The sequence below is a fragment of the Bufo bufo genome, chromosome 8 (genome assembly GCF_905171765.1).
Source record: "Bufo bufo chromosome 8, aBufBuf1.1, whole genome shotgun sequence".
Classification (NCBI taxonomy): domain Eukaryota; kingdom Metazoa; phylum Chordata; class Amphibia; order Anura; family Bufonidae; genus Bufo; species Bufo bufo.
The window spans coordinates 222,964,388-222,988,901 of record NC_053396.1 but is presented as its reverse complement, the minus strand read 5'-3'; the positions used below and the strand labels follow the sequence as shown (position 1 = coordinate 222,988,901).

The 24,514-nt window shown below is 45.1% G+C and overlaps 1 long non-coding RNA gene across 1 annotated transcript; it reads right to left on the bottom strand.

The window, feature by feature from the left end:
- Positions 1–311: 311 nt before the first annotated feature.
- LOC120977368 lies at positions 312–23,590 on the bottom strand. Its single transcript, XR_005773885.1, has 3 exons — positions 23,452–23,590; positions 10,803–10,809; positions 312–323 (listed from the first exon to the last, which is right to left on the bottom strand). It is a non-coding gene; the product is annotated as an uncharacterized LOC120977368 (long non-coding RNA).
- Positions 23,591–24,514: the final 924 nt, after the last annotated feature.

Genomic DNA, 24,514 nt, shown 5'->3' with positions numbered 1-24,514 from the left:
AAGCGTTTCGGATTACAGAATACGAGAGAATATGTGTATTCCAAAATGCACATGAGTTACACAGCACTACCCTAGCTGAGTACCACAAACTCGGCAAGATACCCCATAGACTCAGGTGCCATCTACGTCTGAAGACCAAGACTTCAACATCGCTTTCAACAGAACAAGTGCTCAATCTGATTTTACTAAACCTAGAGTTCCTTCAAAAATCCGTAGCCAATTGAAAATAAATCCCAACGCTATAGAGTCACAACTGACCTCCATTCTTCCATCCAAAGACCTCACGGCCTTGAAGATCAAGACACATCAAACAATGAAAGATCCTTCAAGAAAGAAAACAGAATTCTAACAAGATGCTGACAACTATACTTCTAACCTTGTGTACAGATGGGTGGAGAATCCATTTTACAACTACACAAGATCATCAAGAGAGGACCGTTACTACGATTCTACCAGCTCTGGCAGCGAAAAACCTCATGGACGAAGACAACCACCGGCTTTTTTAGGACAGGCAGAAGAAGGGGAAACCAACCCATAGATCGCAACGTTCCAGAAAAACACATCAGGCCAATCCAGACACAATGAATTCTGGCATTGTCATCTTGGAATATGCCCGTGCCATCACGGAAGAAAAAATCCATTGATGGAATAACATGGCCATTCAGTATGTTCAGTTAGTCGGCTGACCTCATTCTTGGAACACATACTGTTGCTGAACCTAGACCTGACCAACTGCAGCAACCCCAAATCATAGAACTGCCTCCACAGGCTTGTACAGGAGGCATGATGGGGGCATCACTTCATCTGCCTCTCTTCTTGCCCTGATGCGCCCATCACTCTGGAACAGGGTAAATTTGGACTCATCAGACCACATCACCTTTTTCCATTGCTCCAGAGTCCGATCTTTATGCTCCCTAGCAAATTGAAGCCTTTTTTCTGGTTTGCCTCACTGATTAGTGATTTTATTACGGCTACACAGCTGTTCAGTCCCAATCCCTTGAGTTCCCTTTGCATTGCATGTGTGGAAATGCTCTTACTTTCACTATTAAACATAGCCCTGAGTTCTACTGTTGTTTTTCTTCGATTTAGAAACATAGAATGTGTCGACAGATAAGAACCATTTGGCCCATCTAGTCTGCCCAATATACTGAATACTATGAATAGCCCCTGGCCTTATCTTATATGAAGGATGGCCTTATGCCTATCCCATGCATGCTTAAACTCCTTCACTGTATTTGCAGCTACCACTTCTGCAGGAAGGCTATTCCATGCATCCACTACTCTCTCAGTAAAGAAATTCATCCTGATATTACTTTTAAACCTTTGCCCCTCTAATTTAACACTATGTCCTCTTGTAGCAGTTTTTCTTCTTTTAAATCTTCTCTCCTCTTTTACCTTGTTGGTTCCCTTTATGTATTTAGCAGTTTCTATCATATCCCCTCTGTCTCGTCTTTCTTCCAAGCTATACATGTTAAGGTCCTTTAATCTTTCCTGGTAAGTTTTATCCTGCAATCCGTGTACTAGTTTAGTAGCTCTTCTCTGAACTCTCTCCAAAGTATCAATATCCTTCTGGAGATATGGTCTCCAGTACTGAGCACAATACTCCAAATGAGGTCTCACTAGTGCTCTGTAGAGCGGCATGAGCGCCCCCCTCTGTCTACTGGTAACGCCTCTCCCTATACACCCAAGCATTCTGCTAGCATTTCCTGCTGCTCTATGACATTGTCTGCCTACCTTTGATTTCACCAAACGTTTAAGAGATCGCCGATCACGATCATTCAGTATTTTTTTTCCAGCCACATTTCTTCCTCGAATACGATGGTTCCCCACTATCCTTCCATTTTTTTATAATGCGTTGGACAGTTCTTAACCCAATTTTAGTAGTTTCTGCAATCTCCTTAGATGTTTCTCTGCTTGATGATGCCAATGATTTGACCCTTCTCAATCAGACTAACATCTTTTCCACGACCACGAGATGTGTCTTTCGACATGGTTGTTTAAGAAATGACAAGCAACTCATTGCACCAGTTGGGGTTAAATAACTTGTTGCTGAAAGATAATCGCCCATGCAGTAATTATCCAATAGGAGGCTCAGAACTATTTGCTTAGTTAAATCCAGGTGGCGACTTTTTTTTTGGACAGGCAGTGTACATTCTGATGAAATTCCAGCTTCCAAGATGGCCACCGTCACTTCAGAACATCCAATACGCAAGCACACACTCTTCACACTCCCAATGAAACACAGCACAAGCGCTCCCTTCTGTAAGATGGCTGACGCTAACCTCACATCCTCTATACACACAGTGCGCATGCTCCATCTTCTCCAAAATGGCTACCACATGCCTCAAATCTCTATCACGCATGCGTAATCGGCCACGCTCACACACAGGAAGTGGTGTATAGCGGGTGTATTTACAGACACCCACACCTGGACTGCCATCTCTCCATCCGACCATCCCTCTGGTAAGCTATACTCTTCCTCCCTTCCATGCCCCTCATCCTCTGACCCGGCACCTGCCCCACGGTCTCCTCACTTACATAGTATCTTGGCTAACTTCTCCCTGCCTCGTACCTGGAGTTATGTAGTATTATTATTTCAACTTTCTTATGTTCCGTTATACCTCTACACTTTGAAGCTCACATCTCATGCCCCTAAGTCACTCTGTGCACAACTGCTCCTCCCGCTTCCTCTGTCAGCCCCTCCTCCTCCTTCTCGATTGGCAGGACCAGCCAAGATGACTATGGAGGAACCTGGACTAGAAGTGAAAGCTACCATTACATATAGCCAAGCTAGCCCTAAAAGGCTTAACAGTGAATCTCGTGGTTACAGAGTCTCACATAGCATCTCTGCCTTCTCTCTCTGGAGGGTCCTGCTGTCTCTGACAGTCGCTCTTCATTCCTCCAGCTGTAACAACTGTGGAGACTTTTAGAAACATCTCTTCATGTATATGTTCTATGTAGACTAACCGGACAACTATAGACACTGGACGGTCTACAAGCCGTTAAATACCTTTACCAGTAATTAATATACTATTCGCCAAAAGATTCAGTAACTTTTCCAATGAAAATGTCCGTCATTCGGCCAGAAGTAATCTGAATATTAGAAAAGTGCAAAGCTGGCAATCCAGGAATCCATCTGACAGTTCGTGGTAAGAAGTCATTTTTAATAGCTCACATCCAGTCCAATCCTTCCAGAATGTGAAGATCATCTGCAGCCATCTTCTGCTCTGTCAATCACAGGGTGTAATTCATCATAATTACCAGCTCAATGTAAAGTCTTCTCGTCGGATACTTAACAAAAATAGAGTCTATGTTTAGGAAAAGCTGGGCTTGCACTTTTTGAATTTGGTGTTTTTTTGTCTATTGTGGACTTGCAAGAATCAGTGTAACCCTAAGCCGCACTGGGCTGTATTCACACAAGGAGATACTGTCACAGTGTAACGTTTACCTCATTCCATAATATTTACTTTATACACATTGTCCACATGGCAGGATTGTAGTCTATCGTCTGGTGCACCATACTAATACGAGCTATTGTAATGTAATGCTGGATGCATCGTTTCATTTAGTCTTCTGCCTTATAGCTGTTTAAGGGTACTATCACACAGGTTTTTGTTGCCATTTTTCAGCATTTTTTGCTCCCATGTCGTTTTATTTGCTGTATTAATTGCAAAAAAAAAACATCAGCTCCAGATGCTAGTCTATGGGAAGTATGAAATTCAGGACAAACAAGTGTCTTTTTTTATTGGGTTCTTTTTTTTTCCCTTCTGGCTTCTTTTCAAAAACATACCATGCTGGAGCACTTGGCATTTTTTTTTATGTTTTATAAAATGTCACTGTCTGCAAACATACCAGAAAAAAAACACCTCAAAACCACATAAAAAAAAAACAAAAAAAAACACAGGTGTATAAAAAAAAGCCCTGTTTGCACTTAATTTGGTATTTTTTTATGTGTTAAAAAAAGTCAGTGCAAATTAGTGTGTGTAAGTAGTTTTTTTTACATGACACATAGGGTTTTTTTTAGAATACAAAGCAAACTTTTTTGTTTTATTTAAAAAAAAAAAATCATTTACTATTCTGAAATACACCTAAATTAGGCATATATCAAGTGGCGTAGCTAGAAATGACTTGGCCCCACAGAAATTTTTTAAATGGGCCCCCCTCCCCCCAGTAATTTTTTCTCAACCCCTTCCTTTCATGCCGCCCCCATTCCTGTGGCTAGTAAAGATCGCTCTCTCAGACCAGGCCCGGCAGCTGTTCCTTCCGTTTTTTACACTGTCTATACTGCCACTGTATATAATTTCATTGTGTAATACTGTTGAGGGGGCCCTGACCAAATGCTTTTAGTCCTCCTCCTCCTGGATGGGCCCCTTCTGGGTCAGGGCCCCAAAGCAGCCGCTTCCCCTGCTTCCCCTATAGTTACGCCCCTGTTTCAAGCGCAGAAAGCGGCCAACTGTTAGTTGCATTGCTATCTGCGACTTCGCCTCAATCATGCCAGGTCTAAAATTGTAGCCGGGGAAGGGGGTTGGCCGGCAGGCCCGTCTCATTCCCCATTTTTTACGGCTGTTTTAGGCGTAGAAAAAGGTCTAAATGGAAGGCAGTTCAGAAGTTCGGAAGCTGTCTTACATTTAGAACTGGCACTAGATGCACCAAAGAGAGGAGAGGCCGTCGCCTCCTCATAGGTTCGGCGGATCCACCGCCAGCGTAGAGCCTTTATTACGACCGGCGTCTAAAATGCTGGTTTTAATACATGTGCCCTTTAGTCTTTAAATATGCAAACTAACACCAAATTAAATCATGAAAGCCGTGTGTGTCCTGAAAATAAATAGCATAATAACCACTTTATTAACCTTTTCAGTACATCCCCGTCTGCCACAGTATACAGGGGCACAGAAGTCGTGGTTGCCGCAGGTTCTAATGCCTGAAGTGGCCCAAAAGACCCCTCTGCTCCATATTAGGAGTCAAGCTTGGAGAGACATCTCTTCTTCTATGTAACAAGGTAAATAGCTTTTTGGGAGTCTGAAAAAGCTGGACAACAACCATCTAGCACAGGGATCATCAACCTCCGGCACTCCAGATGTTCTGAAACTACAACTCCCAGAATGCTCCATTCACTTCTATAGGAGTTGTGAGAACAGTCGAGCATGTTTGCATGCTGGGAGTTGTAGTTTCAAAGCAGCTGGAGTGCAGAAGGTTGCCGATCGATCCCTGCTCTAACATCTGTGCATGCAGAACAAGTTCACGAAAATCCATAGCAATGATTGAAGAATTCTTGAGAACCTGATGTTTACAGGTTTGGGAAATGTAAGGAATGGAAACAAGTGTATCATTACAGGAGGCAGAGTAACGGACCCCTCTATCCAGTGTATGAGGAGCGGACGAGCAGACCTCAGCACTGTTTACATACAGATGGTGTGAACCGCACAGAAACTAAGCAGATGTGAGCCTGAAACATGAATCACAGCGATTACGGGTCTGACTGTACGGAGATGATGTGCGCCAGATGTCTCCCGCGACAGAGAGCAGCCAGCAGGTTGTAGATGTCCTACATAAAGTCTGCACATTACAGTCTCGGTGATTCTGCCTCCGCCGGTCACATGCCTTTCATTTTCTGACAAAGAGCATTACTACAAAGGCTGTGACGGAGACAGCTCTTCCATAGATTTCCAAGTTTTTGCAATCAATTATTTTTATTGATTGCAACTACTATACTAGATGGAAGCAACTTTTGGAGTAGTCTTAATTGTATGTATGCAGATCCTACGCAGACCTAAGTGTCTCCATGATTAAAGGCTGCAAACAAGCGCTGTGTAGTCTGGCCCTGCAGTCATGTGTTAGGCTAGTTTCACATTAGCAATTTTAGATCCGGCAGGCTGTTCCCTACCAGATCTCATTGTCGGAAGCTACCGCATCGCCGTCCAGCCCCATTCATACGCTGCAAGCCAGCAAATGTGCAGAGAATTGGCCAGAAGAAAACCGCTGCTCGCAGGTAGCGTCCGGCAATGATGGATCCAGACATCTCCAGCAAACGCAAATGTCTTACTAGTTTTACCAACTTTCCTTGCACCTTCCCTTCTACTGTCCGCAGGTTATCAATGAGAGGGGACAGAAGAAGTGGGGTCTATTATAATGCGTGACAAGACTGCTTATTTAATAGAAATATATAGAGGTAAAGGTCAAAGTAAAACAACGACTACAGTATATTTGTGCCTACCTTATATCTAGAGATGAGCGAAGTTTTGAAAAATTCAATTCAACCAAAGTTTGTCAAAAAATCGCTATGTTAAAACCCTATTCAGCCTATCAATCAGCGGCCGATTGGACAGAAGTGATACGTAAAACCAGTAATACGCTAGTGCAATGTGGCCTTTTGGCTGGTGAAGACGCCATTGTCCATTCCCAGAGTGATCACGCTTCAGTGCAGGTCTTTTCATCAGATTGCCTCTGCACAAGCAAGTGGATGAGGTGAGTATTTTTTATATTATTTTTTCCCACTAGGAAAAATGGTTTGTTACCACAAAGTGTGGCAAATCAATTTTTTTCCTAAAATTCGGACCAAATTCCATTTCATATGCTTCGCTTCCCTCAACACTACTTATAATCCATGACTGTATTAATGGCCTCCCCATTGACCACATTCAGGGCAGACATTACGTTATACAGTATTGTCCTCGGCCAGGAGAATGGGGTTGCTACCTTTACACTCAATATATCTATAAGGCCTCATGCACAAGAACGTTTTTCGGGTCCGCATCGATCTGTGTGCTGTCCGCATCCGTTGCTCCGTTCCGAGGCCCCGCAAATTGCGGAAGACACACATGGCCGGCTTCTGTTATTTGCGGATCCGCGTTTTGCGGTCTGCAAAAAACTGCACAGTCGTGTGCATGTAGCCTAACCCTGTGAATAGCATCCTTATATCTGAATCCATCAGTTTTGCAGAATTAGCTCCGGCACCTCCTGGCTCCACCATCCTCCTCTCAGTACTCATTGTCTCCTTCAGGTCTCTGGTCACTGGCTGTCCTACCACAGCTCTCCTCCGGGAACCAAGACTTGCAAGGAATATATCACTACACCTCCCATGTGTCCTTCCTAAAGGTGCACAAATGATTAATAAATGTACATTCAGAAATGCACAGCTGGGTATTGCTGCAGAAAGTTTCTGGCTGGTTCCAATTTGCCCATCAGTCCTTCCTCATGTATTATCTAGAATATTATATTTATTTGTATATCATTTATTATAGCCATATATTTCAATCTACATACAGTGGAGTAGCTGTAGGAGCCGTGGTGGTCTCTGTTTCAGCCCCAAAGCCAGGTAAGCCCACAGGCCCCCTCACCACACTGATGCTGAGCAGACTAAAGGTATGTTGCTAAATGTGTTTTATTTATTTGTATATGTTATTAAAACCCCAATAATAACTTTCTGATTAAAAAAATAAATAAATAAACAAAAACTCCTCAGAGACACAGAAGTCCACTTCATACAGGGCTTTGGCTGTTCTTTATTTTGCTGCACTTAATCCATGTCAAGCCTTTACATTCGGGCCCAGCTGAGCGCTAACTAAACATGTGAGTCTCACAGACTGTACAAGTGGCTAACTACTAACCACTCAAACAAAGTTACATTGAAGCGTTTTTTCAAGACTTTAGAACTGATGGTCTATTCTCTGGATAGGTCATCACTCTCTGATCGGTAGGGGTCCAACACTCGGGACACCCACCGATCAGCTATTTGAGAAGGCAGTAGCGCTGTGTCCTTCTCTCTGCTTTGCTAGGCCATATGACGTCACGTTCATCGGTCACGTGGCCTAGGTGCAGCTCAGCCCCATTGAAGTGACTGTGGCTAAATGCGATACCAAGCATGGGCACTATACAATGTACGGCACTGTGCTTGGTGAGCTGAGAGAAGACCATGGTGCTCACAGGAGCACCGTTGCAATTCTCAAATAGCTGATTGACGAGGGGGAGGGGGGGTTAGTCTCACCTACTGATCAGATACTGATGACCTATCCAGAGTATAGGTAGTCAGTATTAAAATCTCAGAAAACCCTTTTACCCTTTCCTAATGGTTAAAGATGTAGTCTGCTCCGGAGAAGAGTGAGCACCATAGCTGCCAGGTGCTTGCTATTTCACACAGTAAACCACAAAGGGTAATGAATGTGATTGGCAATAACACAGATCGCAGATATTTAACCACTTACATGTCGCAATCAAATGTGACCATGGCATCTGAATGATGAAACTGTTGGAGCCTACCGCTACCTCTCTGGTAACGACTTTTCCCAGCTGAGAACTGGCAAGCTGTTACCTGGTAGTGATAGGCGGGAGCCTACTTGAGTCTCCGATGCCTATCACTGGTATAATCCAATATAAGCCTGCAGGTGGCAGAAATGTAATGGAATATACAGAAGTATTCCGTAATGGAGAAAATACCGTTAGAGAATAAAAATGGCAAACAAATGGTTGCTTGTTAGAGTCACCTAGGGTGACTTAACCCCTGCACTCTCATAGGAATTTTCATTTTTGCAATTTTACTTTTCACTCTCTTCATTTCCGGGGCCATAACATTTTTAAATATATTTTTTTTTAAGTTGTACAAGTTGTATTTTCAAGTGGCACCATTTTATCTTTAACGTGCAGGTATTCAGTCTGTTTTGTGGGGTTCTGCAGCAGCTGTCGCCACATAACTTATTACTAGAGTTGAGCGAACCCGAACTGTAAAGTTCGGGTTCGTACCGAACTTTAGGTTTTTCGGCGCCCGGACCCGAACCCGAACATTTAAGTAAAAGTTTGGGTTCAGGTTCGGTGTTCGGCGCTTTCTTGGCGCTTTTTGAAAGGCTGCAAGGGCAGCCAATCAACAAGCGTCATACTACTTGCCCCAAAAGGCCATCACAGCCTTGCCTACTATTGACATGCAGCATGTGACGTAGCGCCGCCCGTCACTCTGCTCGGATTAGTGTAGGGAGAGACTGCAGCTGCTGTGAAGGAGAGATCAGGAAGCAATCTTTATAAAGAACTGGTTTATGTACTCAGCGATCTACAGAAAAAGTGTTTTGTGGGTGCAGTGCACAATTTTTAGGCCACAAATAAGGCTTTTAGGATACTGTGGTGAAAAAAACCCTTTTTTTTTCATATACTGCACATCTTTGATTACTCGTGCATCGGTGACTGTCACATTTAGGCCACAAATAACGCTGTCATTTAGAGTTAAAAAAAAATAATTGAGTGCAATACCCTACATCAGGGTTTTTATTGGCGGTTAATTATTTTTAACAGACTTAACCACTTTTTACTTTGTTTTGTAAACGCTAACTATGAGGCAAACATCTAATAAGGGAACGCGGTCATGGTCGTGGTGTTAGTGGAGCCTCTGGTGCAGGGAGAGGACGTGGCCGTTCTGCCACAGCTACACGTCCTACTGAACCTACTACCTCAGGTCCCAGTAGCCGCCAGAATCTACAGCGATATTTGGTTGGGCCTAAGGATGGTAAGGCCTGAGCAAGTACAGGCGTTAGTCAATTGGGTGGTTGACAGTGGATCCAGCACATTCACATTATCTCCCACCCAGTCTTCTGCAGAAAGCGCACAGGTGGCGCCTGAAACCCATGCCCATCAGTCTGTCACATCACCCCTGTGCATATCGGGGAACCTGTCTGAGCCTCAAGTCATGCAGCAGTCTCTTATGCTGTTTGAAGACTCTGCTGCCAGGGTTTCCCAAGGGCATCCACCTAGCCCTTCCCCAGGGGTGGAAGACATAGAATACACTGACGCACAACCACTTATGTTTCCTGATGAGGACATGGGAATACCACCTCAGCACGTCTCTGATGATGACGAAACACAAGTGCCAACTGCTGCGTCTTTCTGCAGTGTGCAGACCGAAAAGGAGGTCAGGGAGGAAGACTGGGTGGAAGACGATGCAGGGGACGATGAGGTTCTAGACCCCACATGGAATGAAGGTCATGCAACTGACTTTCAGAGTTCGGAGGAAGAGGCAGTGGTGAGACCGAGCCAACAGCTTAGCAAAAGACAAAGCGGGAGCAGGGTGCAAAAGCAGAGCAGCCGTCGCCAAAACAGTTCACCTGCTACTGGCCACCGTCAACAAGCACCGAGCACACCAAAGGCAGCTTCAAGGAGTTCCCTGGCATGGCACTTCTTCACACCATGTGCTGACGACAAGACCTGAGTGGTTTGCACGCTGTGCCATCAGAGCCTGAAGCGAGGCATTAACATTCTGAACCTTAACACAATCTGCATGACCAGGCATCTACATGCAAGACAAGGGCTGCAGTGGAGTAAGCACCTTCAAAACCAAGAAAGGGCTCAGGCCCCTCCTGCTCCCTCTTCTGCTGCTGCCTCGGCCTCTTCCTCCGCCTCTGGAGGAACGTTGGCACCTGCCGCCTAGCAAACAGAGGATGTGCCACCAACAACACCACCTCCGTCACCAAGCATCTCCACCATGTCACACGGCAGCGTTCAGCTCTCCATCTCACAAACCTTTGAGAGAAAGCGTAAATTCCCACCTAGCCACCCTCGATCCCTGGCCCTGAATGCCAGCATTTCTAAACTGCTGGCCTATGAAATGCTGTCATTTAGGCTGGTGGACACACACAGCTTCAAACAGCTCATGTCGCTTGCTGTCCCACAGTACGTCGTTCCCAGCCGCCACTACTTCTCCAAGAGAGCCGTGCCTTCCCTGCACAACCAAGTATCCGATAAAATCAAGTGTGCACTGCGCAACGCCATCTGTGACAAGGTCCACCTAACCACAGATACGTGGACCAGTAAGCACGGCCAGGGACGCTATATCTCCCTAACTGCACACTGGGTAAATGTAGTGGCGGCTGGGCCCCAGGCGGAGAGCTGTTTGGCGCACGTCCTTCCGCTGCCAAGAATCGCAGGGCAACATTCTTTGCCTCCTGTCTCCTCCTTCTCCTACTCAGCTTCCTCCTCCTCTTCTTCCACCTCCTCATCCAGTCAGCCACACACCTTCACCACCAACTTCAGCACAGCCCGGGGTAAACGTCAACAGGCCATTCTGAAACTGATGTGTTTGGGGAAAGGCCCCACACCGCACAGGAGTTGTGGCGGGGTATAGAACAACAGACCGACGAGTGGTTGCTGCCAGTGAGCCTCAAGCCCGGCCTGGTGGTGTGCGATAATGGGCGAAATCTCGTTGCAGCTCTTGGACTAGCCGGTTTGACGCACATCCCTTGCCTGGCGCATGAGCTGAATTTGGTGGTGCAGAAATTCATTTGCAACTACCCCGACATGTCAGAGCTGCTGCATAAAGTGCGGGCCGTCTGTGCGCGCTTCCGACGTTCTCATCCTGCCACCGCTCACCTGTCTGCGCTACAGCGTAACTTCGGCCTTCCCGCTCACCGCCTCATATGCGACGTGCCCACCAGGTGGAACTCCACCTTGCACATGCTGGACAGACTGTGCGAGCAGCAGCAGGCCATAGTGGAGTTTCAGCTGCAGCAGGCACGGGTCAGTCGCACTGCGGAACAGCACCACTTCACCACCAATGACTGGGCCTCCCTGCGAGACCTGTGTGCCCTGTTGCGCTGTTTCGAGTACTCCACCAACATGGCCAGTGGCGATGACGCCGTTATCAGCGTTACAATACCACTTCTATGTCTCCTTGAGAAAACACTTAGGGCGATGAAGGAAGAGGATGTGGCCCAGGACGAGGAGGAGAAAGAGGGGTCATCTCTAACACTTTCAGGCCAGTCTTTTAGAAGTGGCTCAGAAAGAGGATTTTTGCAACAGCAGAGGCCAGGTACAAATGTGGCCAGCCAGGGCCCACTACTGGAGGACGAGGAGGAGGAGGAGGAGGAGAATGGGGATGAAGCATGATCACAGCGGGGTGGCATCCAACGCAGCTCGGGCCCATCACTTGTGCGTGGCTGGGGGGAAACGCAGGACGATGACGATACGCCTCCCACAGAGGACAGCTTGTCCTTACCTCTGGGCGGCCTGGCACACATGAGCGACTACATGATGCAGTGCCTGCGCAACGACTGCAGAATTGCCCACATTTTAACGTGTGCTGACTACTGGGTGGCCACCCTGCTGGATCCCCGTCCTTAATTCCCTCACTGGAGCGTGATCGTAAGATGCGCGACTACAGGCGCACGCTGGTAGACGCGCTCCTGAGAGCATTGCCGACTGACGCCGGGGGACAAGTGGAAGCACAAGGCGAAGGCAGGGGAGAAAGAAGAGGTCGCCAACGCAGCTGTGTCAGCGCCAGCACCTCAGAAGGCAGAGTTAGCATGGCCGACATGTGGAAAAGCTTTGTCACCTCGCCGCAACAACCGGCCCCAACTGCTGATATGGAGCATGTTAGCAGGAGGCAGCATTTGAACAACATGGTGGAACAGTACCTGTGCACACACCTACACGTACTGACTGATGGTTCTGCCCATTCAACTTCTGGGTCTCCAAATTGTCCACATGGCCAGAGCTTGCCCTGTATGACTTGGAGGTGCTGACCTGCCCTGCAGCCAGTGTGCTCTCTGAACGTGTATTCAGCACGGCAGGAGGCGTCATTCCAGACAGACGCAGCCGCCTGTCCACAGCCAACGTGGACAAGCTCATGTTCATTAAAATGAACCAGGCATGAATCACACAGGACTTGTCCGTACCTTGTGCAGAATAGACATTTACAACAGCCTCAACCAGCCATCCTTGTACTCAAGTGCACTAATTCTTTGTTTTATTTTGTTATATGTCCCAATTTAAAAATAAAAAACAATACAAATCAGTGTTGGCTACCTATTCCTCCTTCCACTTACAACGCCACATCAACCTACACCGCCACATCCACCCATCCACCGCCTTCTCAACCTCCTACTCCTAGATCCAGATTGTTATTTTAAATTTTTCTGTATTTTTTGTTATTTTAAGTAATTTCCCTATCCACATTTGTTTGCAGAACAGTTGCCATGCTCTTAAGCACATTTTGATGCTTCTGCAGCCCTCTAGCCATTTCCAGGACTATTTTAGAGCCATTTTAGTGCCCAAAAGTTTGGGTCCCCATTGACTTCAATGGGGTTCGGGTTCGGGGTAAAGTTCGGGTCAAGTTCGGGTCCCGAACCCGATCTTTTTTTTCAAGTTCGGCCGAACCTGCCGAACCCGAACATCCAGCTGTGCGCTCAACTCAACTTATTACTGATGTTTAGTTTTCCCATAATTTCCAATTTGTGATGAGTTTATGGCACCAAATATAATGTAATTTGCACAACATTTCTGTTCTATAGCATTTTCTCTTTGTGGCCATTAGTGGAACAAAACAGAGAGAAGCTGGAATCCAACAAATTGTCCTCTTACCAGCACATTGGGATATTTGTATTATTTAATTGGCCGCTGGGTACGAGAAACAGAACTGTGGCCTTTTCATTATGTGCATCAGTGAGTATTTATCATTATTCTCCAGTGGGAAAAAACAAGATAGGAAATTAAGAAGGTTAATATATTGTGACATTTACAGTATAGGGTCACTTTAAGGAATTTCAGATTTTTTTATTATTATTTTATTTTGCAGACACCATAATTATAACAAGAGCATTTTTACACCCTACACATTAGATTAAAACTCCCGAGTGAATGAGTCCTACAGTTGCATGTTACAGGCTATAAACACTAAAATACTACTCCAGATCTGAACTCAGTATTCTACTGGTGCAGTCACTGTGTACATACATTACATTATTACATTCCTTATCCTGTACTGATCCTGAATTACATCCTGTATTATACTCCAGAGCTGCACTCACTATTCTGCTGGTGGAGTCACTGTGTACATACATTACATTACTTATCCTGTACTGATCCTGAGTTGCATCCTGTATTATACTCCAGAGCTGCACTCACTATTCTGCTGGTGCAGTCACTGTATACATACATTACTTATCCTCTACTGATCCTGAGTTACATCCTGTATTATACTTTAGAGCTGCACTCACTATTCTGCTGGTGCAGTCACAGTGTACATACATTACTTATCCTGTACTGATCCTGAGTTACATCCTGTATTATACTCCAGAGCTGCACTCACTATTCTGCTGGTGCAGTCACTGTACATACATTACTTATCCTGTACTGATCCTGAGTTACATCCTGTATTATACTCCAGAGCTGCACTCACTATTCTGCTGGTGCAGTCACTGTGTACATACATTACTTATCCTGTACTGATCCTGAGTTACATCCTGTATTATACTCCAGATCTGCACTCACTATTCTGCTGGTGCAGTCACTGAGTACATACATTACTTATCCTGTACTGATCCTGAGTTGCATCCTGTATTATACTCCAGAGCTGCACTCACTATTCTGCTGGTGTAGTCACTGTGTACATACATTACATGAATTTTGCTGTACTGATTCTGAGTTACATCCTGTATTATGCTTCGGAGCTGCACTCGATATTCTGCTGGTGTAGTCACTGTGTACATACATCACTTATCCTGTACTGATCCTGAGTTACATCCTGTATTATACTCCAGAGCTGCACTCACTATTCTGCTGGTGCAGTCACTGTGTACATACATTACTTATCCTGTACTGATCCTGAGTTACATCCTGTATTATACTCCAGAGCTGCACTCACTATTCTGCTGGTGGAGTCACTGTGTACATCCATTACATTACTTATCCTGTACTGATCCTGAGTTACAACCTGTATTATACTCCAGAGCTGCACTCACTATCTGCTGGTGCAGTCACTGTGTACATACATTACATTACTTATCCTGTACTGATCCTGAGTTGCATCCTGTATTATACTCCAGAGCTGCACTCACTATTCTGCTGGTGCAGTCACTGTATACATACATTACTTATCCTCTACTGATCCTGAGTTACATCCTGTATTATACTTAAGAGCTGCACTCACTATTCTGCTGGTGCAGTCACAGTGTACATACATTACTTATCCTGTACTGATCCTGAGTTACATCCTGTATTATACTCCAGAGCTGCACTCACTATTCTGCTGGTGCAGTCACTGTACATACATTACTTATCCTGTACTGATCCTGAGTTACATCCTGTATTATACTCCAGAGCTGCACTCACTATTCTGCTGGTGCAGTCACTGTGTACATACATTACTTATCCTGTACTGATCCTGAGTTACATCCTGTATTATACTCCAGATCTGCACTCACTATTCTGCTGGTGCAGTCACTGAGTACATACATTACTTATCCTGTACTGATCCTGAGTTGCATCCTGTATTATACTCCAGAGCTGCACTCACTATTCTGCTGGTGTAGTCACTGTGTACATACATCACTTATCCTGTACTGATCCTGAGTTACATCCTGTATTATACTCCAGATCTGCACTCACTATTCTGCTGGTGCAGTCAGTGTACATACATTACTTATCCTGTACTGATTCTGAGTTACATCCTGTATTATACTCCAGAGCTGCACTCACTATTCTGCTGGTGCAGTCACTGTATACATACATTATATATCCTGTACTGATCCTGAGTTACATCCTGTATTATGCTCCAGAGCTGCACTCGCTATTCTGCTGGTGCAGTCACTGTGTACATACATTACTTATCCTGTACTGATCCTGAGTTACATCCTGTATTATACTCCAGAGACGTACTCACTATTCTGCTGGTGCAGTCACTGTGTACATACATTACTTATCCTGTACTGATCCTGAGTTACATCCTGTATTATACTCCAGAGCTGCACTCACTATTCTGCTGGTGCAGTCACTGTGTACATACATTACTTATCTGGTACTGATCCTCAGTTACATCCTGTATTATACTCCAGAGCTGCACTCACTATTCTGCTGGTGCAGTCACTGTGTACATACATTACGTATCCTGTACTGATCCTGAGTCACATCCTGTATTATCCTCCAGAGCTGCACTCACTATTCTGCTGGTGCAGTCACTGTGTACATACATTACTTATCCTGTACTGATCCTGAGTTACATCCTGTATTATACTCCAGAGCTGTACTCACTATTCTGCTGGTGCAGTCACTGTGTACATACATTACTTATCTGGTACTGATCCTGAGTTACAACCTGTATTATACTCCAGAGCTGCACTCACTATCTGCTGGTGCAGTCACTGTGTACATACATTACATTACTTATCCTGTACTGATCCTGAGTTGCATCCTGTATTATACTCCAGAGCTGCACTCACTATTCTGCTGGTGCAGTCACTGTATACATACATTACTTATCCTCTACTGATCCTGAGTTACATCCTGTATTATACTTAAGAGCTGCACTCACTATTCTGCTGGTGCAGTCACAGTGTACATACATTACTTATCCTGTACTGATCCTGAGTTACATCCTGTATTATACTCCAGAGCTGCACTCACTATTCTGCTGGTGCAGTCACTGTACATACATTACTTATCCTGTACTGATCCTGAGTTACATCCTGTATTATACTCCAGAGCTGCACTCACTATTCTGCTGGTGCAGTCACTGTGTACATACATTACTTATCCTGTACTGATCCTGAGTTACATCCTGTATTATACTCCAGATCTGCACTCACTATTCTGCTGGTGCAGTCACTGAGTACATACATTACTTATCCTGTACTGATCCTGAGTTGCATCCTGTATTATACTCCAGAGCTGCACTCACTATTCTGCTAGTGCCGTCACTGTGTACATACATTACTTATCCTGTACTTATCCTCAGTTACATCCTGGATTATACTCCAGAGCTGCACTCACTATTCTGCTGGTGGAGGGACTGTACACCAAATATTACATCACTAATTATACAGAGTCTTTATTATACTCCAGAGCTGTACTATTTTGCAAGCATCTCCCAGCTGTCCCTGCTTGTTCATCGGTGAAGTGTCGTCCTTACACCCGGCAGTGTACAGTGATTTGTTATAGGAACTACATGACTTCATTGGATATGTTGTTGAATAATGTAGAGCAGAGGAATCATTTCTATTTAACAAGCAGCAATTAAATATTTAATCAATATTGATCATGGGAGTAACAAGTAGCCGTGCCAGGCGCAATACTGGTAAATAATGGACCAGACCCAACTCCAGCAAAGAACGCAGCCGCTAAGTTCCTGCTGAACAGATGCCTCTTAATCTGTGCTCAGGAAAACGAGACCAAAGGAATTTAAATCTCTGGGCTACTTAGGAAACTACAACCACCAGCATGTCAGGAACCTGAGAGTTATAGTTTCACAACACTGGCACATCTAGAGGTGGAATGGCAGTAATCAAAACCGCTCTGTATGATATGACTGCCAACAATAACTACAGAAAAAGAGGATCCTTTAAAAATTAAACTCATAATCTGCAGAAAACTCAATAAAGCCAGGGCGGAACAGCGGACCCCCTCCTCTGCGCTGCTCACGAAATTCTAAAAATGAATAATACAGAAAGTAGAGTAAAGTGTCCAGATTCTGGAGCCTGAGTTAAATCCAGGAGACCTCAGCATTTACCGTTGCTCCAGATGTGACTAGAGAAGACAATGCTACTACGAAATGACAGGACTGGAGATTCTGCCGAAATAATTGGGAGCAGCTCGCTCACCGGCTGCTGGTGTCTGGATACCACGACTTCATGGCATACAATATAGCAGACGTTTAAAGAGTAACTAAACCTTTGCATGAAATTTTAATCAGATGTCCCTAACGCCCTAATAAAATATTGGACATTGGTTTCACTGGTTTTACAATGTGGAAACATCACTATTAGGCCTAATGCACCCAGCCGCAATCTGCGGTCCGCAACGTCCGTGCGGCGGCCAGGACGAATCGGTCCATGATCCGTTAGCACCGCAAAAAAATAGAACATGTTTTATTTTTTTGCGTTGCGGAGGCACGGACAGAAACACCAGAATTGTGGACCCATTCAAGTGAATCCGTGATGCAAGGAGCACACAGCCGGTGCTCGCATATTACGGACCCACTGTTTGCGGGCCACAATAAGGCCACAACTGAGCAACGGCCGCGTGCATGAGGCCTTAGGGATGAGCATGAATTACACCGTCCCCGCCATTGAACCCCTCACATGCTGCATTCATTGATGATAGCGACATCTGAGATGACCATTGAGGGCTGTCAGGGGTTAATCTGTTAAAAAAAAAATATAATACTCACCTTATCCATTTGATCTTGAAGAGCCCGCTGTGGCCATCTTGCTGAAGATCCAGCGCGGAATCTCACTCGTTGCATGATGACGTCATCTGGCTGGCTGGTGTGGTGACGTCATATGTCACCGCACATGAGATTTTGCGTGGGATCTTCAATCGAGATGGTCGCAAAGGACTCTGGGCGCTTAAATAGATGAGATAAGTATTATTATTATTTGTTTTTTTACTACTATTTTCACACTTGCGTTTGGTGCGGATCCGTCATGGATCTGCACAGACGGATCCGTTCAGATAATACAACCGTCTGCATCCGTTCAGAACGGATCCGTTTGTATTATCTTTAACATTGCCATGACGGATCCGTTTTCTATTGTCCCAGATTGTGTCATAGAAAACGGATCCGTCCCCATTGACTTACATTGTGTGTCAGAACGGATCCATTTGGCTCAGTTTCGTCAAACGGACACCAAAACGCTGCAATCAGCCTCCAGAGCGGAATGGAGAAGGAACGTGTCACGAGTTGGAGGTCCCAGGAGAGACCACCGCGTCGTCAAGCAATAAACAAACGTAAATCAGGTACAGACACACAAGAGTTTATTGCACAAACAAAAACCAGGGAAGGCAACACAGACAAAACATGAGCTCTATGTACCGTCAGCACAGTGGGAGAAAACCCCCACTGCGCCACTGTCTAGTAATACTCCAGAGGGGCGTGACTAAGCAACTCCTGGTATTCACTAGGGCCCCAGATGGTAGGGTTAGACTTTGCAGCAGGAAGTTGCCAGGGTCCACTCTGGAGCGTGAACTAGACAGTGACAGCAAGAACGAATGGACAACAGGTACCAGAAGGTACCGACGGCACATAGGCATACATAACAGACAGGCAAATACAAACAGGGCAACTTATAACACAAGCAGGAGTACATAGCAAGGAAACAGGAGTGACAATGAGCAGAGAAGAATTTGCTCCACCAGTGGTAAACTGCATGGCCTTGCGCATTGCACTCTGCTGCAAATAAAGGTGCAGCAAGGGCTTGCTGAACAGAGACATATAACATCACAAACATAACTGGCAGAACAGATAACAGAAACACAGGAAAGAGGACGGGAATGAACAAGTAGGAAACCCACAGAGCACAGACAGACACGGATCCCATGGGTCAGCAGCATGGGAGAGAGAGTACAAACAGGAGCAGGACAAGACAACACACACCAGGAGAGCTGACACAGAACTGATGAAACCTCAGCCTTATATACAGGTTCCATGGGTGCAGCCGAGAAGCCACACCCATGGAGCAGACAGAGGATTAACTCCAAATAGGCACACAGGGGAGTTAACCCATACAGAACCACAAATAACACACAGAAACGAAACTTCAGCGAGGAGCGCCGAATGAGCAAAGACGGAAGGTCACAGCCAGAGATAGTGGCTGTGACAGAACGGAGGCAAACTGACGCATTCTGAGCGGATCCTTTTCCATTCAGAATGCATTAAGGGCAAAGCTGATCCGTTTTGGACCGCTGATCCCTGAACGGATCTCACAAGCGGAAAGCCAAAACGCCACCGTGAAAATTGGTAGGGAAAATTTACTCATTACCCCTAAGCACAAGGAAATTTGCACATCACCGTATGTATTTTGCGTCCACAAAATATATTTTTTGCAGATCCATTGTAACAATGTCTGTCCTTGTCCGCAAAACAGACAAGAATAGGACGTGTTCTTTTTTTTGTGGAACGGACATGCGGACATATGGAAACGGAACACACGTGGAGTGATTTCCGTATTGTTTTTTTTCAAGCCCCATTGAAATGAATGGTTTCTTATGCAGTACGCAGCCCTGCAGGGTATTGCGATGGTGAGGTCACGGTTACTAGGCAATCGAGGGTTTCTCTTGGTTACTCACAGTTTATAGGAAGACCCTGGGCAGGCGTACAGCAGTGATGGAGAGGCTGGCATAGAAGTCCTCTGGGGCACTCTCTGTAGATAGGGACCAGGCTGGTGGTAGGTGAGGTGCCCTGGGTGTTGCAGGTTTAATGTGGCCCTTTAAGTTTGTGACGCCAGTGCCGGTAGGAATAATTGAGGAACACAGTTTGTAGTGAACCAAATACTTTCTTTACTGGAACGGTTAACTTATTTACAGTTCTTTTAGGTTCAGTTCCATATGACACAGTAGCAGTCAATCACACGCAGGCTTTCACAATAATGGCAGGCAACAATGTTCTTGCAAGATACTCAGAGGGTTAAATACACTCACAGATCAGGCTGCACCTTTTCCTCAGAAATCCTGTGCACTTTTCCTCAGAACTCCTGTCTGTCTTAATCCCAAGGCCCGTATGCCCTATTGGTGGCTTTATCCTTGGTAAAGAAACTTCCTCAGGTATATATTTCCTTGCATTAAATAGACTCTTCTGCCCTTCAGCTCTCTTGTTTGGCTGGGAACACTTCTGCTCTGTACTTTGTTTTGTAGGAACTGCAGGTTTCTCAGCAGGTAACTCTTCCCCTGGTGACAACTAGAAGCCTGGGCTGTCTAGCTGCATGTTAGAAGTTCACTTCAGCTACTGCCTAGCTAAAGTCCACACTCACTTCTGACTCTACACACCCTCTCTTGTCTAGACCTGGCTATTTATACTAGGGGGCCCCTAGCTCCCTCTACTGTCTAGGAGGAGGTACTACACCCCTACAGGTCTGGTAACTTGGAAATACACATAAATAACAGGAATAAAATGACATTATACATTCAAATGACATATCAAATGCAATGACCCTGTTCCACAGGAGGTGGAGAACAACGTGGCCCAATTGACCCTTGTGTAGTGCCCACATTTACCTAGTGGGACACTACACTTATACAGACCTGTAAAAAACGGAATGGAAACGGAAGAAAAATACGTTCTTGTGCATGAGTTCTAAGTCTGCTGTTCTTAGAGTTTTTTTTGATTGTTAAGCCTTTAAATAACTTTTGTTTTTGTGCCTATTTGTCAGGTATAGTGAATGCTCTGTGCATTTATTTCCAGTATCTAGAACCCTGGTCCATTGGCTTTGTTTCAGTGCATCCTGGGATTTGTGGTTTCACAGTTATATTGTTGTAGTTGTGTTGGCCGTGGCTTCAGATTTCTGAGTGGGTTTGGTGATTATCTTGACTGTCTTGTTGGACTCAGCAGCTCAGGGTCAGTTTCTGCAGGGTTTGATTCCTCTTTCTTGGAGGATAACTGGATGGACGGATGTCTTTTTTCAGCCTTATAAACTAAGTTACTGTGTTACCATGTTACAGTCATCCACTGTATTAGGCCATTGCCATCTGCCAGCTGTTCCAGTGCTGGACTCCTCCTCATCTCTATCCATCCCCAGCAGATTTTCTGTCTTTTGTCAGTGATTAGATTCTTCTTCACTTCTTGCCTGTCAGTTTGATACATGCTTCATATATACTTTCTTGTGACCCTCAGGTTGACGTCATCTTGCGCAGTCTTACCAACAACTGGCATCACTGCACCGAAAACAAAAGGGTCGGCCAATGGAAACAACTGATCTCCCTTATCCCAATGTCACCCGACACATTCGATTTCTGGCCAGTCCTGCACATTTTGCACATTTTGCACATTGGTTAAACTATCCTGACGTTTCACCTGCAGCCTCCACATACATTTGCTCTAATACTGCCCCAAACCATACTAACGTAGCATGGAACCCGTACTGCAGGGCGGTGCTCCCTCATTACCATCCTGTTGCTTCCTCATCCACTGTACACAGCAGAATAGTTCTAGTTTTTAATCCCATTACAATCGTTACTATTCAGCCAGAGCTTCCGCGTCTCTGCAAACCATTCTAATTTGCTTAAGGCTACACGCTTGTTAATCTAACATTCATGCAGTGGAAATTGATTTTTTTGCAGATTTTCTCCGCTATGTATATGTGATTTGAGAACAACAGAATGGTTAGACAGTAAGACTGCCGAGAAATCATCCTCCATGCCATGCAGAACGCATACCAAAGTATTTAAAGTGACAGTCAACGCTCTATAGGTTAAGAGGATTCTTATTGTTATAGACAGGATTGTGGACTCTCAGGAAATTGGATTTCACACTCGTTTTCCCAGTGAAAGGGCTCAGATAGTTTAATGTAAATAGAGCTTAATTTTTATACAATTAAAAGCCCCAACTTGCAAACTGTGACCAAATTTATGGAAATCATTGCACATTCCAAAATTGTGTAATCCTTTCTTTGTTTCTGCCAGGCTCGCCAAAAGTTCCAAAGTATTTGTGGAGTACTAGGAGGAAGCATTGTAGACAAAGTTACTAATATTATGAAAACACCTCTGCTTTCTGTCAGAGTATGGAAACATTCTTGATTACATCCAGAGGTTGAACAGCAGTACATACCTAATGCATCTTACAGCTAAGGGTTTGTTACAGTTGTATCCAGTCTAGACCGAGGGTAAGAACCCTACAGATCTACTATTGGTAGGTCTTGAGATCTACTGGGCTCTAAGCACCATGGAAGAAATGGAATATAAGTTATCAATGGCATTGCTAGGGAGATTCAGTCTACGTGCACACATGGCTATACATTCACTGACAAAAAAATTACACAACCAAGTATTAATGCTGAATTGCTGCGAAACTCAGGCCGATTTGTAAATGATTACAGGTGTCGATTACAGGACCCCAAAACATTGCCAAAATTAGGGTTATTCAGTTTATAAAAAAAGACGACTGAGGGGGAGACCTAATTACTATGTATAAATATATCAAGGGTCAGTGCAGAGATCTCTCCCATCATCTATTTATCCCCAGGACTGTAACTGTGACAAGGGGACATCCTCTGCGTCTGGAGGAAAGAAGGTTTGTACACAGACATAGAAGAGGATTCTTTACGGTAAGAGCAGTGAGACTATGGAACTCTCTGCCTGAGGAGGTGGTGATGGTGAGTACAATAAAGGAATTCAAGAGGGGCCTGGATGTATTTCTGGAGCGTAATAATATTACAGGCTATAGCTACTAGAGAGGGGTCGTTAAACCAGGGAGTTATTCTGTTTGTCTGATCAGAGTCGGGAAGGAATTTCTTTCCCCTGTAATGAGGAAAATTTGCTTCTACCTCACAGGGTTTTTTTTTTTTTGCCTTCCTCTGGATCAAGTTGATGGATAACAGGCCGAACTGGATGGACAAGGGCCTTTTTCAGCCTTGCAAACTATGTTACTATGTCTGATTAGTCACTGGGTCTTGGTACAAGAGAGGGGCAAAAGTGTTTCCAGGATTCCCTATAAAAAAAGCTCTCAGAGGCTACTTTTGGGTAGTGAACCTCTAGTGATAGATAGTTAACAGCTACACAAGCCTCTACAATGCACTCAAAGACATTTGGCCTAGTTGACAGACTTTGAGAGGGGATGCATCATTGGACTGAGGGAAGCAGGATGGTTATTTCAACAAATTGTCTGCCATCTGGGCCATTCTGACCTAGCTGTTAGGAGTTGTTGGGAGCAATGGTTTTGTGAATGCATGCAAACATAGCAAACAGACTCCAGATGTCCCAGACAGACCACCAGTAGAGGGAATCACTTGAACCACTGACTCCACAGTGGCTCCCACAGTTTCATTGCCCACTGTCACGAACCAGCGGGTGAGAACCCACTGTGCCACATGTCCCACCTCCTCTAAGGGCGTTGTCTAAGTGTACCCCTCGAATATTCACAGTTTCCCTGATGGTGGGATAGACTTTCCCGAGGGGAACACCAGGTCGCTACCTCTTGAGGAGGGAAGGCACATGAGGCAGCTGGTCCAGGCAGACCAGGAGGTACCTGAGTAGGTACCTGTCACAACCAGACAGTTGAGAAGCTCTGACAGGAGCTTTCCAGATCCTCCTCCTTGAGTTTCTTTGTTTTGGTTAAGTTCCTCATCTCGTTAGTCTATCTCAGCTGTCATGCAGTTGGACTGATTGCTGCCCTTTAAGTTCCTCCCCAGAATGCAGTAGTGTGCGGCTTATACAACTTCCTGGAGTGTGTGTGCATGCTGTTCCTAGTTCTCAGTCCACAGTCCCCAGTCGTCTGCAAGATAAGTTCTGTTTATGTATTTATGATTTTCTGTTTTCTGGATCCAGGTGACCCTGACTCCCTCCGTGTCTGTGTAGGGAGCCGGTGGTCGTGTCCCCTCACTATTGTAGGGTCATCAGGTGTAAGGTAGTCGAGGTACGTGGATATGCGCCCATCCACCTTTGGGGTGGTCGCATAGGCTGAGCAATAAGGGAGAGCGGCAGGTCTCTTGCAGGGGTCTCCCTTTTGTTCCTTAGTTGTGGATCCAGTGAGTCATTGTTCATATTGTATTGTCTTGTTTCCTGTACACCATCCATGACATTATAAGCCGCCAAAACCGTCTCAAGCATGGATCCGGTTTCA